This window comes from Zootoca vivipara, chromosome 11 (assembly GCF_963506605.1).
Source record: "Zootoca vivipara chromosome 11, rZooViv1.1, whole genome shotgun sequence".
Taxonomy (NCBI): Eukaryota; Metazoa; Chordata; class Lepidosauria; order Squamata; family Lacertidae; genus Zootoca; species Zootoca vivipara.
Window position 1 is genome coordinate 53,587,555 of NC_083286.1, and position 16,373 is coordinate 53,603,927.

The 16,373-nt window shown below is 46.0% G+C and overlaps 1 protein-coding gene across 6 annotated transcripts in view; it reads left to right on the forward strand.

The window, feature by feature from the left end:
* MYO5B (myosin VB) overlaps positions 1 to 16,373 on the forward strand; it is a 289,538-nt gene that overhangs the window by 106,750 nt on the left and 166,415 nt on the right. The gene's annotated exons all lie outside the window — the stretch shown is intronic.

Below are 16,373 nucleotides of genomic sequence, written 5' to 3' on the forward strand. Positions count from 1 at the left end.
CGCTTATACGAGTTAAGGGTAGAGGGGGCAACAGACGCAAATACTCCCTTCAGAATTTCGCGCTCCCAAGGTTCCATAGATGTTCCGGGAACGGCTCTGGCCACAGGCGTGCCTCTGGTGCCAACGAGCGGAAGCGGTCCATCTGGAAGCGAGACAAGGCATCTGCGATATTATTGTTAAGGCCAGGCACAAATTTGGCTGAGAAATGCATGTTGAATTTCAAGCTTAGTAGGACAAAATGGCGTAAGAGAGATGACACTCTCGGAGATCTTGATGATTGGCGAGCGAGGACGCTGACCACCGCTTGGTTGTCGGTTCTGAAGCAGACTCGCCGATCCCTGAATTCCGCGGACCATAGGTGCACTGCAACAACTATGGGGAAAAACTCTAAGAATGTTAAATCGCGTGTAATGTCTGTGCCCTGCCAGCTGGCCGGCCAATGCTGCGCGCACCATTTACCTTTGAAATAGACTCCGAAACCCAAAGAACCAGCCGCGTCTGACTGTACCTGAAAATCGGAATGCAGGACCAAGCTGTCCTGCCACAGGGATACTCCGTTATAATTCTCAAGGAATGTAAGCCAGGACTCCAGGTCGGCCTTAACGCCTCGAGGGAGTCGCTTCCTGTGGAAGGGTTTTGTTAAACCTACCGTAAGTCTGGCTAATCGCAGGCAGAAGGGGCGGCCTGGTGATATTACTTTGCACGCGAAATTCAGGTGACCCAGGAGAGATTGGATCTGTCTAAGTGTAAGTTTTTTGCACGGGATGAGCTGTCTAATAGTCTCCTTAAGGGCCTTAATTTTGTCCGCAGGCAAACGAGACGTTTGCTCTACTGTGTCTAATTCTATACCTAAATAAGTTAAACGCGAGACGGGCCCTTCAGTTTTATCTGCTGCTAACGGCACCCCCAGCTCGTAAGCAAGGGCCGAAAATGCTTGCATCAGGCCTGCACACTCCGTACTATTTGCCCTAGCCACGAAGAGAAAGTCATCCAAATAATGCGAGACTCCAGACAGGCCAGTTTTAAAGCGCAGGGCCCAATCCAGGAACGTGCTAAAAGCCTCAAATGCAGAGCATGCCACGGAGCAACCCATAGGCATGGCTTTGTCGATGAAATATGCCCCGTCGAACCTAAAACCCAGCCATCTGAAGTCCTGCGGGTGGACAGGCAGGAGGCGAAAGGCTGATTCGATGTCACACTTTGCCAACAATGCACCCTTACCGAATTGCCTTACAAGCTTCACTGCCTGGTCAAAGGAGGCGTATTTCACCGTGCAAAGCTCCTGGGGTATGCCATCATTCACCGATCTGCCCTTCGGATGAGAGAGATTATGAATGAGCCTAAATTCGCCTGGCGCCTTCTTAGGGACTATTCCCAAAGGGGAAATGTGGAGTTCGGGTATGGGTGGTACTGCAAAAGGACCCGCCACGCGACCCGCCGTTATCTCCTTGCTGATTTTCCTAATCGCTATGTCGGGTCTTTCCCTAACAGATTTCTGATTGGGGGGGTTGCTCGAAAGGGGTGGGCTTTTTACTGGGATTCGAAAACCGGAGGAGAACCCCTCCCAGAGGTAGTTAGCCGCCTTTTTATTGGGATAGAGATCTAAAAGGAGTTTCAGGGGGCCGAGCTTTATAGGGGAGAAAGCCAGAGTGAGTGATGTGTTAGAACCGATTACTGCCTGATCCCTGGGGGGCGCCACTTGTGTGCCTGGGGCCCTGATGTGAATTGCCTCGCCCGCCGCGAAAGGACTGCCTCCCTTTGAAACAAGACACTCCAGGGTGCTGTCCTAGACATTTCTCGCATTCATGCGTATATTTGCAATTGGGCCGCTGACAGATGCCCTTATTATATTCCCAGCAGACCCTGCGGCGCGGGTCCCTTCTGGGTTCAAACCTGCCAGGCTTAGGGGGATCCGTCTGCTTCCTTTCTACGTATGGGACCACGTGGTAACTCCAAAAATGCTGATTGCGCTGATCCCATCTGGTCTTTGGATTCTGAGAGGCGTTCCTACGAAAGTCCTCATCGTAGTTTAAAGCCGCCGCCTCCCCAGCCATCTTATTTGCCAACCTAACGTCAGCTACATAGGCCCACAAGTGCAAGGCCCTCTTGGGGTATGCAGCTGAGATGACCGCCGCCCAGATGTGGATTCCATCTAGCCAGTTTTCGAAAGTACGGTCGGCGCGGGGGGTCTTATATCTGCGCCTACCGTAGTCCCTCCTCTTTTCGCCCTTTCCCAATGTGTGCGACAAAGGCAAAAGGGTGAAAATGTCAATAAAATCACCGTTCAGAATCTTTTCCCTCTTTTTATTTGACAAATGCGAACCCAGGAAAATGTCGGTATCAGAGTTAGTGGAATATTTTGAATCTGGCACTAAGGCGCCATCCCGCCATTCCAAAGTCCCTTTAAAACCCTTGCGATGTGCGCTAGATCTCCGCCTATGTATCCAAAGAGGAAGGCCCGTCTGGTCTTCCGCAATCCCCCAATAATCCTCCATCGGGATGTCGCCATCCGATTCGGAGGTCGTACCTGAATCGTCCGAGTCGTCCTTGCTCCTCTTGCGCTTGTCGGTCTTCTTCTTGGCTTTTCCTCCTTGACGCTCCTCCTCGACCCTTGGCTCGTTCTCGGTACCTCCTCCAGGTCTGGAAGTACCATCATCCCCAGACGTATCGGAATCCCCGGTCCCCTGCTGCGTCAGGGCTTGCCCAAGCTGGGCCGCCCGGTGACCTGCCAACGGCTGAGTGGAAGAACCTGCAGAATGAGAGCCCTCCCCCTGCCCATGTGAGTTGGAGGCATTAGCGCGCGCCTTCTGCCTTCGTGTCCGCGGGGCTTGGCTCGCGTTGCTACCCTGGTCGGAGCTAGAGCTGGAAAAAAGGGAAGCAGAGGTACATGGCAAATCGCTTTCCGTCAAACCGGTGTCAAGGATGAAATCCTGGGACTCACCTGGCTCATCCTGTAATTCGCGAGGATCCTCCTGTGTGTCGGTGGCCACAGGCGCAAGCGTTTTTGCAATGGCCGCAAGCTGCTTGCAAACGTCCAGCTGAGTTTTTTGCAGTGTGGAGACCACTCGCACCAGGGCCTCGGTCTTGTCCTGGGCCGCAGGGCCCTTAGAAGGGGCCTTACCCTGCGCACGCTTCGGAGCCATGCTGGGACGGTGCTGGACCAAGCTCCCGAAATTACACCTAAGCTTTCCTGATCCTACCTATATGTGTTCGTGTATATGTGCTAGTGTGTCCGTGTGCGTGTATGTATGCGTGTGTATGTGGTATGCGTACGTGTGTATGTATTTATATAAGTGTATATGTGTATGTCTGTATGCGTGTATATGCGTGCCTTAATCTAAATGTATATATATAAGTATATATATATATAGTTATTTAATTTATTATTTTATTCTTATTATCAATTTATTATCTAATTTATAATTTATTATTATTTAGCTATTATATTTATTTTATTTATTTATTTTATTTATTAAATAAACGTTACCTTGATAATTAATCAATTAATTAATGTATCCGAGAAGTGTGCCCGATCAATTATGCCCAATTGATTATGCCCATCCAAATACAATTAAAATTATGAACCAATGTCAATCTGTATCATATAATTAGGAAATTACTATTTTAATTAGCGAATTTATTAACCAATGAAAAACTTTATCTCACAATCCACTGATTAATGTACTGCAACTGAAAGTTAATTATTCAAGCTAATTACTCAAAGGAAATAATTATGCCTGGTAATTAATTCACACGCGTATCTTAAAGCCTGGGACGGGGTATCACCAAAATTAATTCAATGCCTCCACTGAAGCTAAAAATATGTACCTAGGCCCAGCAATACAATCGCTGCCCGATCTAATATCAGTCGGGCTGATATTGTTTCTTGGTGCACGTAGAGCAGGCCTAATTAATGAATTAGATAGCCACCAATAATCAGGTGTCTCAACAAAAGGTACCCCCTCAAGATGGCGTCGAGTATAGTGCTGTTCCTTGCCACAGGCCACACTCAAAATGGCTACCGTTTCCTCACAAGATGGCGTCGGCCACGTGGGTCCCACAGGCCACACTCAAAATGGCTACCGTTCCCAACCCAAAATGGCGCCGGCCACGTGGGTACCACTCAAACACACCCAAAATGGTGGACGCAGCCTGCTGCTAACCAAATGTACCACTCAAAATGGCGCCGGCCACGTGGTCCTATGGACACCTTAAATGGTGGCTTCCCTGCCCTCAACCAAAATGGCGCTGATGGAAACACTGTGCCCTCACGGGAAAAGTCCCAACACACACACTGCTACGTTCCCACAAACCGCAAGAGACTACAAATCCCGCCAGGAAATTACAAATAAAGGGGGGGGCCTACAAACCAAGTGACCTACAAAGACCCAGCGCCCGAAGATAAGCCCAAGGAGGGGAACGGGGCAGGTTAAAGGGGTCTAAAAAGACCCTGCGCCCAATATAAAAGGATCGTTTCCGCCCACACAGCCAGCTCACCAGACCGCTCAGATGAGGTGGAGGACTTCACGCTGTGTCTCCGTTACTGCCGCAGGAGCGCTGAACGAAGCCGCCAATCCACCGGAGAGGGGAGAAAATGCGCGCTATGAGGAGGCAGCCGCCTCGACCCAGCAGGCTATTGCGACGCCGCGCACCGTCGCGCGGAGAACAGCTGACTGGCGGTTCCGGGGCAAGCGGGCGATCCCTGCAGCTGAAGCGTGCTATCCTGGGGCGCCGGCGGGAGGAAAAAATTTCAGCAAAGCTGATCGAACAGCTGACTGGCGCAAACAGCTGACTGGCGGGTCCCCGCCGCTCTGCCGCTCTGGAATGCCCCGGAAAAAGCTTCACCACGAGGATCACGAACAACGAAGAAAGGATCACGAACAACGGAGAAAGGCCAGCAAGAAACACACTTCCCAGCTAAACAGGATCCACGTAAGAGACGAGCAGGAAACCGATGAATTGTTCGCTCCGGCGAACAGCGAGGAAAGAGGGAGCTTTCCCGCCTGCGGAGGCCTTTAAACGGCTTGGCCCCGCCCCGCCCAGCCTCATTGGCTGGTCGGGGTGTGACGCAGGCGGGAGCGCACCATCGCGCAGGGGCTGAACTCTCAGCCCCTACGCGATGGTACAGTCGGGCAGCCCACAACCCCACCTCCGACGCAAGCGCGGAAGTGGCTTTATAGACGAGTGAGGCCAAGGGCGTTTGCTTTTTATTTCAAGAGAAGCATTTGGCAAGCACACTTGTGATGTGTGTGTGTGTGGGGGGGAGAAACCTCCTTGAGCTTTTGCCAAATGGAAGCGAGAGGATGAGAGCTTGGCTTTATGATCCTTGTGGAAGGTAGATGCTGCTTGGCATTGTTAAAGAAGAGAGGCCAGGATCAAAGACTTGAAGACCTGATATATGATTGGCCTCCACAAAAGCCAAAGCTAGTGAACAAACAAAGAAATGAACAAGCAAATATCTCACAGAGTAGAAGGTTGTCCCTGTCCCTGGTTTGGATTCATGAGCACCACACATGGAAGAGGGGCATGGAGTTCCCTTTCTATTGAAGGCAAACGTCCCATCAAGATGCTTTCGATTTTGGCTGGATCCTGGCAAAAACCTGGAAGTAAGTGTTCCAGTTTTCGAACATTATTCGGAAGCCGAACGTCCTATGCAGCTGTCAGCTATTGTTTCTGGGGCACCTGCACCAGTCAGTAGGTGTGCCTTGGTTTTTGAACATTTTGGAAGTCAAATGAACTTCCGGAACGGATTAAGTTTGGCGCTTTTGTTTTTGCTATTTATTTTGCATTTATGTTTTTGAGGCTTTTTAGTTTAATTTGTTTTTGTGACTGTGTGGAACTCAGTTCAGCTACTGATTGATTGAGTGTGTGTCTGCGGAAATGGATAAAAGTCCCCCATCCAAACAATGACTATCATCAGTGCAGGTAAGAAAAAAATATTTATTTTTATTTTTATCATCTGCAATACTGTCCTATTTATTTTATAGTACAGTACCTGGATTATTGCTTTTATTTTATATAGATCAATAGTCTTGTTAGATAGTAAAATTCATGTTAAATTGCTGTTTTAGGGGTTGTTTTTAAAAGTCTGGAACGGATTAATTAGTTTTGCATTACTTTCTATGGGAAAGCGCGCCTTGGTTTTGGAACGCCTTGGTTTTGGAATGGACTTCTGGAATGAATTAAGTTTGAGAACCAAGGTACTACTGTACAAGACAAAGTGTAATACAACTGGCATTTTGTAATAGTGCCTGGTGCCTAGGTCTGCACGGAAAGTGGAATTGTTGAAACAGCGATGGGAAAGGAACCTTATTTGACTGTTTCCCGGGTTTTCTTTATTTCCCGCAAGGGATCTGTTGAGCCGTGGAATTTAAAATAATAATAATGATTGTTGTTGTTGTTGTTGTTGTTGTTGTTGTTTATTTATAACCCGCCCATCTGGCTGGGTTTCCCCGGCCACTCTGGGCAGCTTCCAACAGAAAAATAGAATAAAATAATTGATTAAACATTAAAAGCCTCCCTAAACAGGGCTGCCTTCAGATGTCTTCTAAAAATCTGGTAGCTGTTTTTCTCTTTGACATCTGATGGGGGGGGGGGCGTTCCACAGGGCGGGCGCCACTACCGAGAAGGCCCTCTGCATGGTTCCCTGCAACTTGGCTTCTCGCAACGGGGGAACCGCCAGAAGGACCTTGGTACTGGACCTCAGTGTCCGGGCTGGACGATGGTGGTGGAGTCGCTCCTTCAGGTATACTGGACCGAGGCCATTTAGGGCTTTAAAGGTCAGCGCCAACACTTTGAATTGTGCTCGGAAACGTACTGGGAGCCAATGCAGGTCTTTCAAGACCAGTGTTATGTGGTCTCGGCGGCCGCTCCCAGTCACCAGTCTAGCTGCCGCATTCTGGATTGGTTGTAGTTTCTGGGTCACCTTCAAAGGTAGCCCCACATAGAGCGCATTGCAGTAGTCCAAGGGGGAGATAACTAGAGCATGCACCACTCTGGCGAGACAGTCTGCAGGCAGGTAGGGTCTCAGCCTGCGTACCAGATGGAGCTGATAGACAGCTGCCCTGGACACAGAATTGACCTGCGCCTCCATGGACAGCTGTGAGTCCAAAATGACTCCCAGGCTGCGCACCTGGTCCTTCAGGGGCACAGTTACCCCATTCAGGACCAGGGAGTCCCCCACACCTGCCCGCCTCCTGTCCCCCACAAATAGTAGTTCTGTCTTGTCAGGATTCAACCTCAATCTGTTAGCCACCATCCACCCTTCAACCTAAATAAGAAAAACTATTATATGGATGGCCAGCACCTGCTTACTGCATAAGTATTACCTTGGAATGTCGGGAAGCAGCCCTATCTTGAAGGGAATGGAGCTTGTGAAGAGCTGGAAGCAGTGGGCGAAGTTGAAATGTAAGGAAGAAATTCAGTGCATGGTATGGCAATTGTTCTGTCAGTTGAGCTTGGCAGACAGAACAATTCCCCTCACAATAGACGATGTGCATTATGTCAACTGTTTCTCCTCCTTCCTCTTCCTCCCTTCCCTTGTTTTTGTACAGGAAGTAGGCAAAAAAAAGAAAAAAAGAGGGGGGGAAGGTTGATGGGCTGAACTAAGTTTAATTGGAAGATTTCTATGCTGAGGGTGACTTAAGGGTGCTTGAACCCTGTGGAATCAATGAGCTTAGGTGTGCCAAACTCACTTGCTGGATTGCGGCCAGGGGGTTCTAGGAAAATAACAAGTGCCAGAAATTGATTGCATGTTCTTGGCTATTGCCAGCTCCATTCAGCATACAAACTTAATAATAATCAGGCACAATAGTGCCAAAGTTCAGCACTTAGTTTTAATGCACATTGATTACAGTGGGAGAGGAGAGTTAAGCACGTGGTTGTTGAAATCAGTAGAACTTACGTGTCTACCTGTTGACTGGATTTTGCTTGCATCCAGCAATTATCAAAACTGTTTCGAGCTCTTCGAACAAAAACTTAATGTGCCGCTGTTTATAAAAACAATTAACCAGGAACAGGTGGGCATTACGTGTAGCGGGATTTGCCTAAATGCTTCCCTCCCTTTGTTGTTTCTGCTGCTGTCTGTTTTAAAGTGCATCTCCTTGGGAGTAGGAAACTCTTAACTCTGCAGGATGCTATAGAATCAGAGGGTTGGAAGGAACCTTGATGATCACCTGGTTCAACCCCCTGCAAAGCAGGAAGCTCAACATGCGGTTGTCCAATTTCAAACCATATTATATGACCTTGTGTTGAGATTCCTGCGTTGCAGGAGGTTGGACCAGATGGGTCGCTTCCAACTCTACAATTCTGTTGTTGTTGTTGTTGTTTAGTCGTTTAGTCGTGTCCGACTCTTCGTGACCCCATGGACAAAGAGCACGCCAGGCACTCCTGTCTTCCACTGCCTCCCGCAGTTTGGTCAAACTCACGTTGGTAGCTTCAAGAACACTGTCCAACCATCTCGTCCTCTACAATTCTGTGAGTCTGTAAATCGTGTGGGTTCCTCCACTTGAAAGGCTCAATGATAGGTTTGCAGCTGCTGCGTCTGGGGATGCTCAGAATATCTTCCTAATGCAACTTCCCCAAGGCTGTTCTCTTGGCAGCAGATTTCAGAGATTAATCTCGAGGAAGGTGCATTTAAATGTTTAGCGCTTAGTCTTTGCCGCAGAGGTAAAAGGCTTGAGTAGCAACCTGAGACTGATCTGGCATTTAGCCAAAGCTCCCGCAGTCTTGGATACTGAAGTGTTATCAGTTGAGAGTTGCTGACATTTCAGCCTCAGTGGTAAAGATTTAAGGCATTTTCACGTTCCTGATGTGCTAAAGAGAAATGTGTCGAAGAAACCATTTATCTATCTGTGTAGAAGAAATTGTGTTAAAAGTGGACACTTGAGCACAGAGGGGTTCCTTAGGAGTGTATCATGGTCTGGACTGATGCATATTGATTATCTTATGTTGTGCATATAATAATTACTTAATATGCATGGATGCAATTGATTCCCACCCTTTCTAAGAAAACTCACCACTTTCTATGGGGTGGGGAGGGGAAATGCCAAAGTCAGTACATTCTGAATTTTGCAGTATCTGTCTGCTTGTTGGAGCGTTTTCCTGCAAAATAGACATACAACATAACAAATAATAATAATAATAATAATAATAATAATAATAATAATAATAATTTATACCCGACCCATCTGGCTGGGTGCCAGCAGAATATTAAAATACAATGATTCATCAAATATTAAAAGCTTCCCTAAACATCCCATTCACCCCATGGGATAATCTCAACACTTTGTGGTTGTTTGGTTGCGTGGTTGGCTTCCCTGAAGTGATAAGCTGTGAGATGTTTATGTGGCAGTTGTTGCTTTAACTTCTCTGAGTTGCTTCTTCCAAATCACTCTCCACTTGAAATGGAGATCGCAATCTCTTTTTAAAAAATAACAAGGATGTACCGGTACTGAGTTGCATTATGTTCTCCATACTTTTGTAACACAAGAATTCCGTCCGTAAACCACTGTAAGCATCTCATGTAGTCCAGCAATCTGTCTCTAGCAGCAGCTGGGGAGACATCTCTGGCAAGCTGGCAGGTCAGCTTGCACCAATCTGGCGCCCTGCAAATATTTTGTGCTATGACTTTTGTCAGCCACAGCAAGCAATGTTTGGAGGGCACCAGGATGGGGGTGCCCAGTTAGGAAAATGTTATGTCAGCCTCTCAGAACCTAGCTGTCTGCTCTGAGCAGCAGCACCTCCAAGATCTCAGACAGACCTTTTTTTAACCAGAGACAAATAGTGTCTGTGGGAAGGGGAGGGACTTATTTTATTGCTGTTTTGTTTTTATTTGCTTGTTTTTAACCTGTGTTTTATTCTGTGAATCGCCCTGAGATCTTCTGATGAAGGGTGGTATATAAATCTAATAAGTAATAAAATAATAATGCCAATATGGGACCTACTACTTGCAAAACTAAAGCAAAAGAACCATATCAAACATAGGCAATTAGATGCAGGGAGTGCTTTAAACAGAGCAGAATCCGCATCTCAGGGAGGGATTTCTACCAGTTCCTCTGTTTTGCTTCTCCAGGAGTTCAGTGGAAGCAAAGAGCTTACCATGGATACCTCCTTTTAGGAGTTTTTTTTACCTCGCCGCCAAAGAGTACTTGTTGATAACACAAACACACACACACACACACACACACACCATCACACCATCACACCATCACACCATCACATTATATTTGCTTATACCAGCACAGCAAGTACTAGCAACTGGATGTTGGAGCAGAGCTAAAATAAACTTGGCTACAATTCTGAACCTGATTTGAATGGCCTTAAGCAGCAAAGACAGGTGTTCTTGTTGATCCAGAAGAACACAGGGGCCATAAAATAAAGCCTTTATTAGGACATTATTAGGGTTATTATTGGGCCTGATAAAAGGTAGTTTATGGTCCCTGTGGGATCTTAAAGCGTGTTGTTTTGTGTTTGTGGTTTTTGTGTGTGTGTTTTTTAAGAGTCAATTTAGAAAGCATGGTCTAGCATCTTGAAAGCAATTAACAAAGTGGTTTAAAAAAATCTGCTGATGGGAGACCCATAAATATGGAGAGAGAGAGAGAGAGAGAGAGAGAGAGAGAGAGAGAGAAATGAAGTCGGATAGCAGAGGGTGTTTTATTGCTGAGTAAGGCAGCTTGGGACAGGTCCACGTGGATAACAGGAGATTTACAAGGTGAGGCTGTTTGACTAAGAAAACTTGAGCTGCAAAGTTGCTCCTCTTCTTATAAGCCAGGGGTCAGCAAACTTTTTCAGCAGGGGGCTGGTCTGCTGTCCCTCAGACCTTGTGGGGGGCTGGACTATAATTTGAAAGGAAAAAAATGAACGAATTCCTATGCCCCACAAATAACCCAGAGATGCATTTTAAATAGAAGGACACATTCTACTCATGTAAAAACACCAGGCAGGCCCCACAAATAACCCAGAGATGCATTTTAAATAAAATGACACATTCTACTCATGTAAAAACATGCTGATTTCCGGACTGTCTGCGGGCCGGATTTAGAAGGCGATTGGGATGGATCAGGCCACCAGGCCTTAGTTTGCCTACCCATGTTATAAGCTTATCTCATGCTGCCTGCTACTTAGTTATGCTGATGTCCTGTGCCTTTCTAGTAAACCTGCTGCTGTTGGTTATGGTGGAGATGTGGTCTCGCTGAGAGGTGCTGCAGAAATTCTTGTTTGCAGCAGCAGCCCCAAGGACAAAAGGCAGGCAAGTACCTACAGTAGCCTTTGCCAACCTGGTGCCCTCCAGATGTGTTAGACTGCAATTCCTGTCAACCCCATCCAGCGCAGCATGCCTGAAGCATCTAGAGGTTGGCCAAGGTAGCCTAGAGCAAGCAGCAGGAAGGCAGAGGTCTGATGATGCTTGTCCATAATACTACCTGGTTCAGAGTAAGTATGTGCAACCCATTTAAGTAATCAGCTTCCTTGGGTAACCCAGCCCAGGAGCTGAAATTTGAACTGAGATTTGCAAAGAGCCTGCCTTCACAAGAAAGGGGCAAATGCTGTTGGAGATTCATTCCCCGTGTCTGCAGTCATGGGATTGTTGTCTATCACATGGCGGTATATGTTTTTGACTCCACAGAGTGGGAAGTGACGGAGACAGGATGTTTGTGTTAGTGTGTTCCCTGAAGTGGGACTATTGTCTTTTGATCTTTCTCTTTGCTGTCTGATGCTAGAAAGAGAGGGAGCCATGTTGCAATGATCTGAGTGTATTGTATGTAAATAAAAGTAGATTAGCCAAAATGCTGTGCTTCTGAGTTCTGTTATGCAACTGCGAAGACTCTGTGGATCCCTGAGTGTGCTGATGTTTCTTGGCATCAGTCGCTGTGATGTTCAGGCTGAAGGAAGCTTTTGAATCTCCCGAACGATCGACCAGGAGGGAGAGAACATGCCAGTCGGGCATGTGTCTTTGCCAAGGTGTAAATGAGTCCTAACAAATATTTCTAAGGGGATGGAGGGGGAGAGAGTACCAAGACAGCTGATTTGTGGCCGTCAACGGGGTAGGCTCTGTGCAGGAACACAAGGGGGTTGTATGGCAGGTCTGTGCTTTCACCTTGTTGCTTCTGTGGCATCCCCTACTGTGCAAGACTCTCCAATATGTACAGATATTCTGTCCTGGTACAAGGCAGCTTCCTATGAAGTGCATTCTGCCATTCTGTTTCTTATTGGCCTTGCTCTAGGGCTTGGCAGTGTGCTTAAGCATTTAACCCAGTCCTACATACGAGAGAGTGATGGAGCTCTGCGAAAGAGTCCTACTGACGCTTCTGCAGTAGTTCAGCATGCAGAGAGCACTCTCACTCCAGAAACAACCAAGAACACATGTAATTATTGTTGTAATGCCTAGCAAACTAATCACATTTGTAATTTCCCAAAGGGTGTGCTGTGAGTGGAATGCTACTATGCCACAAGAGAGCCAGTAAAAGGTTTCTTTTGGATTCAGAAGTGCCCCCCACCCATGAAGGATGTTAATCTCTGTTACATCTCTGCCTGAGTTATTTCCCTGGTCTGCCTCCACTGTGAGAGGGAGAGGCTTCCCCACAGTTCTGTACTGGCTGTCATTAACACAAGGTAGAAGGCAGGAAAAGGGCCTCATCGGTGGTGACACCAAAATGGTGGATTGCATTTGCAATGGAGATCTCCCATGCTTCCCTCTCTTTGTTTTTATATATCAAACTGGTGACAGTTTGACTACTCCTGTCAAGTTCGTTATTATGACTGCTGCTCTTCCGTTATGTTGCTGCTAGTATTCTGCGCCTTGCTTTTGCTTTAAATTCTGTGTTTTGGCTTCATTTCTCAAAAGCTGCTCGGAATGTTTCGCATACAAAGCGGGGGACAAATATGATGATGATATAATCAGAATAATGTAGCAGGTTCATTAATTTCAGAATCATAGAGAGGACTATCATACAGAGGCACTGTTGCCAAGTATCGTGGCACATCCCGGTGCGGCGGGCTAACAATGGCCATTTCAGCAGTTAGCTGCTGCTGAAGCAGCAGAACAGGGCAAGCAAAAGATTTTAAATGTCTTTGCAGCACCCTGCATCAACCTCAAGCTTCTGGAACAGTTTGCAGTCCCTGTCTTTTAAAAACCACCGTCCGCTGTGCTAAAGAAAATAATACCCTTTTAACTTTTACGAGGGGAAGGATTTCAGAAAATCGATTTCCTTCTTCGCCTTCCTTTTTTTTGTAATTCTAGGAAAAAGCACCAGTAAAACCACCTTATCAAAAGATTTTTCTTTTTCTTTAAAAAGCTACTTTTACTAGAGTGGGAGAGATAAGCCTTTACAACCCTGGACAGCTGTTCAGAAAATGATGCTTCTCAGTTGGAAGGACCACAGATCACAATGCATCCTAAGTTGAGGGCCCTCTGAAGATGCGGTAAGAGAGGCACCCGAAGAAACATTTTCCTAAAAGCTTTGCCACACTCCGAAAGTTTTGTTCTGCATACTTGTTTGAAGAGCAGATAAGGACAGTGATTCAGACGCAGCACATTCTGCACCGACTTTATTCAGAGGCAGTACTGAGGCACACTTCGATGTGGCAGCCCATAAGCATCCCACAGAACTGTCAGGTTATATTAATGCTCAGGTAACCAATGCAGTGCCAATGGTATCCTGCAAAGGAAGCTGACAGCAGAGAGCTGCTTCATTTGCCTGAATGCCTTAATAGCACTTAAGTCTGTAAGAACCCCAAATTAGCATTAGAGGCTCAGATATGACTCATAGCCATCGCTACGTCTATTCCTAGTGAATGTTTTGGACTTCTCCATTTATTATTTTCTTCTTTTTTTTCCTGTATGACTTAAGAAAGATAAGCCAAACTGGACTGAATTAAATTGCTTCAGTGCATTTTGTCTCCTTTTGAAGAGCTCTAATCAAATTCTGTGTGATTTGTTTTACCTGCCGTTTTGGCTCCCCTTCGTGGTGTCTGCCACTTTTAATCACCTGGAACCAACCACACAAGTGCTCTTGTGCAAGATGGAGGGTCCACAGAAATAAAGAGGCCCTCGCCTTGCATTTTTCTGTCACACAAGGCTCCTTGTCGGTCTTTGAGAGAGCATAAGGCCCTTTAAAAGGCCTCCAAACACAATTATAATCGGTAAATGGCAACTCCTCGCATAAGAGGATCCTCAGAACATGTTCACTAACTGTTTGAAAGCAGCCATAAAAAGTAATGCCCAGTGTCTACAGCCGCGATGGCATGTCAGCAGTACCAGCAGTCTGTGGAGTAACAAGAAATTTAATGGGTGGTGCGGAGTTAGGAATAACCTAACTTCTGTCATCTGTGTTCTGGAAACCTCTTGGTTAGATTACTGCAACATGTTGTATTTGGGGCTGCCTCTGAAGACGGTTTGGAAACTTCAGCTGGTGCAGAATTTGGCAGCCAGGCCGCTCACTGGGGCAAGACGGTTTGAGCATCCTCTTCCTCTTCTTCCTCTTCTTCTTTTTCTTCTTCTTCTTCTTGGCCAATTCTGGACCCACACATCCTTCCACAGTGGGGACATTGGTTCCCAGGCAGGAGTTGATCACGGTGTAGATTTGCCAAGCGTGCTTTCCTCTTAGCACATTTCTCCCTTGCGTCTTGAATTCGGTGTCCTTTGGTAAAGGCTGTTCTCCAACTGGAGCACTCACAGGCCAGTGTTTCCCAGTTGTCAGTGTTTATACGACATTTTTTAAGATTTGCCTTGAGACAGTCTTTAAACCTCTTTTGTTGAGCACCAGCATTACGCTTTCCATTTTTAAGTTGGGAATAGAGTACCGTAGTTGCTTTGGAAGACGATCTTCAGGCATCCGCACAACATGACCAGTCCAACGAAGTTGATGTTGAGCATATTACACCACTCCTGGGCTGACTGCACTGGCTGCCAGTTAGTTTCTGGGCCCAACTTAAAGTGTGGTTTTGACCTATAAATTCTTAAACATCTGAAGACCGCAACGCCTCAAGGATTGCCTCTCCCCATAAATACCAACCTGGACCCTATGATCATAATCTGAGGCATTTCTTTGTGTGTCTGCTTTGTAAGAGTTCTGGAGGATGAGAGCAGACTGTTTCTGTGTTGGGTCCCCGTTTGTGGAAGTCTCTCCCCAGGGAGGCTCGCCTGACACCTTCATTACATATCCTTAAAGGTAAAGGTAAAGGGACCCCTGACCATTAGGTCCAGTCGTGACTGACTCTGGGGTTGCGCGCTCATCTCGCTTTATTGGCCGAGGGAGCTGGCGTACAGCTTCCAGGTCATGTGGCCAGCATGACAAAGCCGCTTCTGGCGAACCAGAGCAGCACATGGAAACGCCGTTTACCTTCCCGCTGTAGCGGTACCTAATTATCTACTTGCACTTTGACGTGCTTTCGAACTGCTAGGTTGGCAGGAGCTGGGACCAAGCAACGGGAGCTCACCCCGTCACAGGGATTCGAACTGCCAACCTTCTGATCAGCAAACCCTAGGCTCAGTGGTTTAACCACAGTGCCACCTGGGTCCCTTCTACATATCTTTAGAGACCAACAAAAACAGGTCTTTGTCTAAGGAAACAATATGTAACCTTTTAAACTATCGGAGGACTGATATTGTTTTTGTTTGTGATGTGTTTTTTTGCGTTTTTATATTGTAACCTGCCTTGAGATCCTCAGAATAAGGATGGTGTAGAAATTTAATAAATAATAACAATAACACTCCCAGGATATTTCAGTGCTCCTGGTTTGGTTCTAGTCGCTGGTGACCATCTTGGTGCAGTTAAAGCCATCTTTTTCTGATGGAAACTGAGGAATTAATGCTTTCTGTTTGAGGATGGGATGAGAGAGAGATGCCAAGGCAGGGAAGACTAGATTGGGGCGACGGGATGCAGATCAACAATATAATCCTATTTTTTTAATTTATTTTTTAAATTTAAACATCTTTATTTCTTATTTAAAAATAAATAACAAATAGTATATATTATATTATTATATATTATATATATACAAATATACAAACAATAATACGTATAGGGAAAAAAGAAAAAACAGAGAAAAAGGAAAAACAAAACACACAAAATACAGAAAACTTCCAGACATTTGATATAGGTTCCCTTTCTAAATATATAAACCCTTATGTTTCTTCCTTTATATATTCATCAATTATATTTAAATTAAATTCTATCCTCCTTACTCTTATTATATACAAAATATCTTGTCGGTCCTATTCTAGGCAAATCACCCATTTTGAACTCATTCCTTCTTTATGAAAATAATCCGCCACATAACTCCATTCTGTTTAGATATCTTCCTAATTATTGCTGTTATTTTTGCTAAATTCATGAACTCTACTAATTTCATGTGCCAATCTTGGATTGATGGGA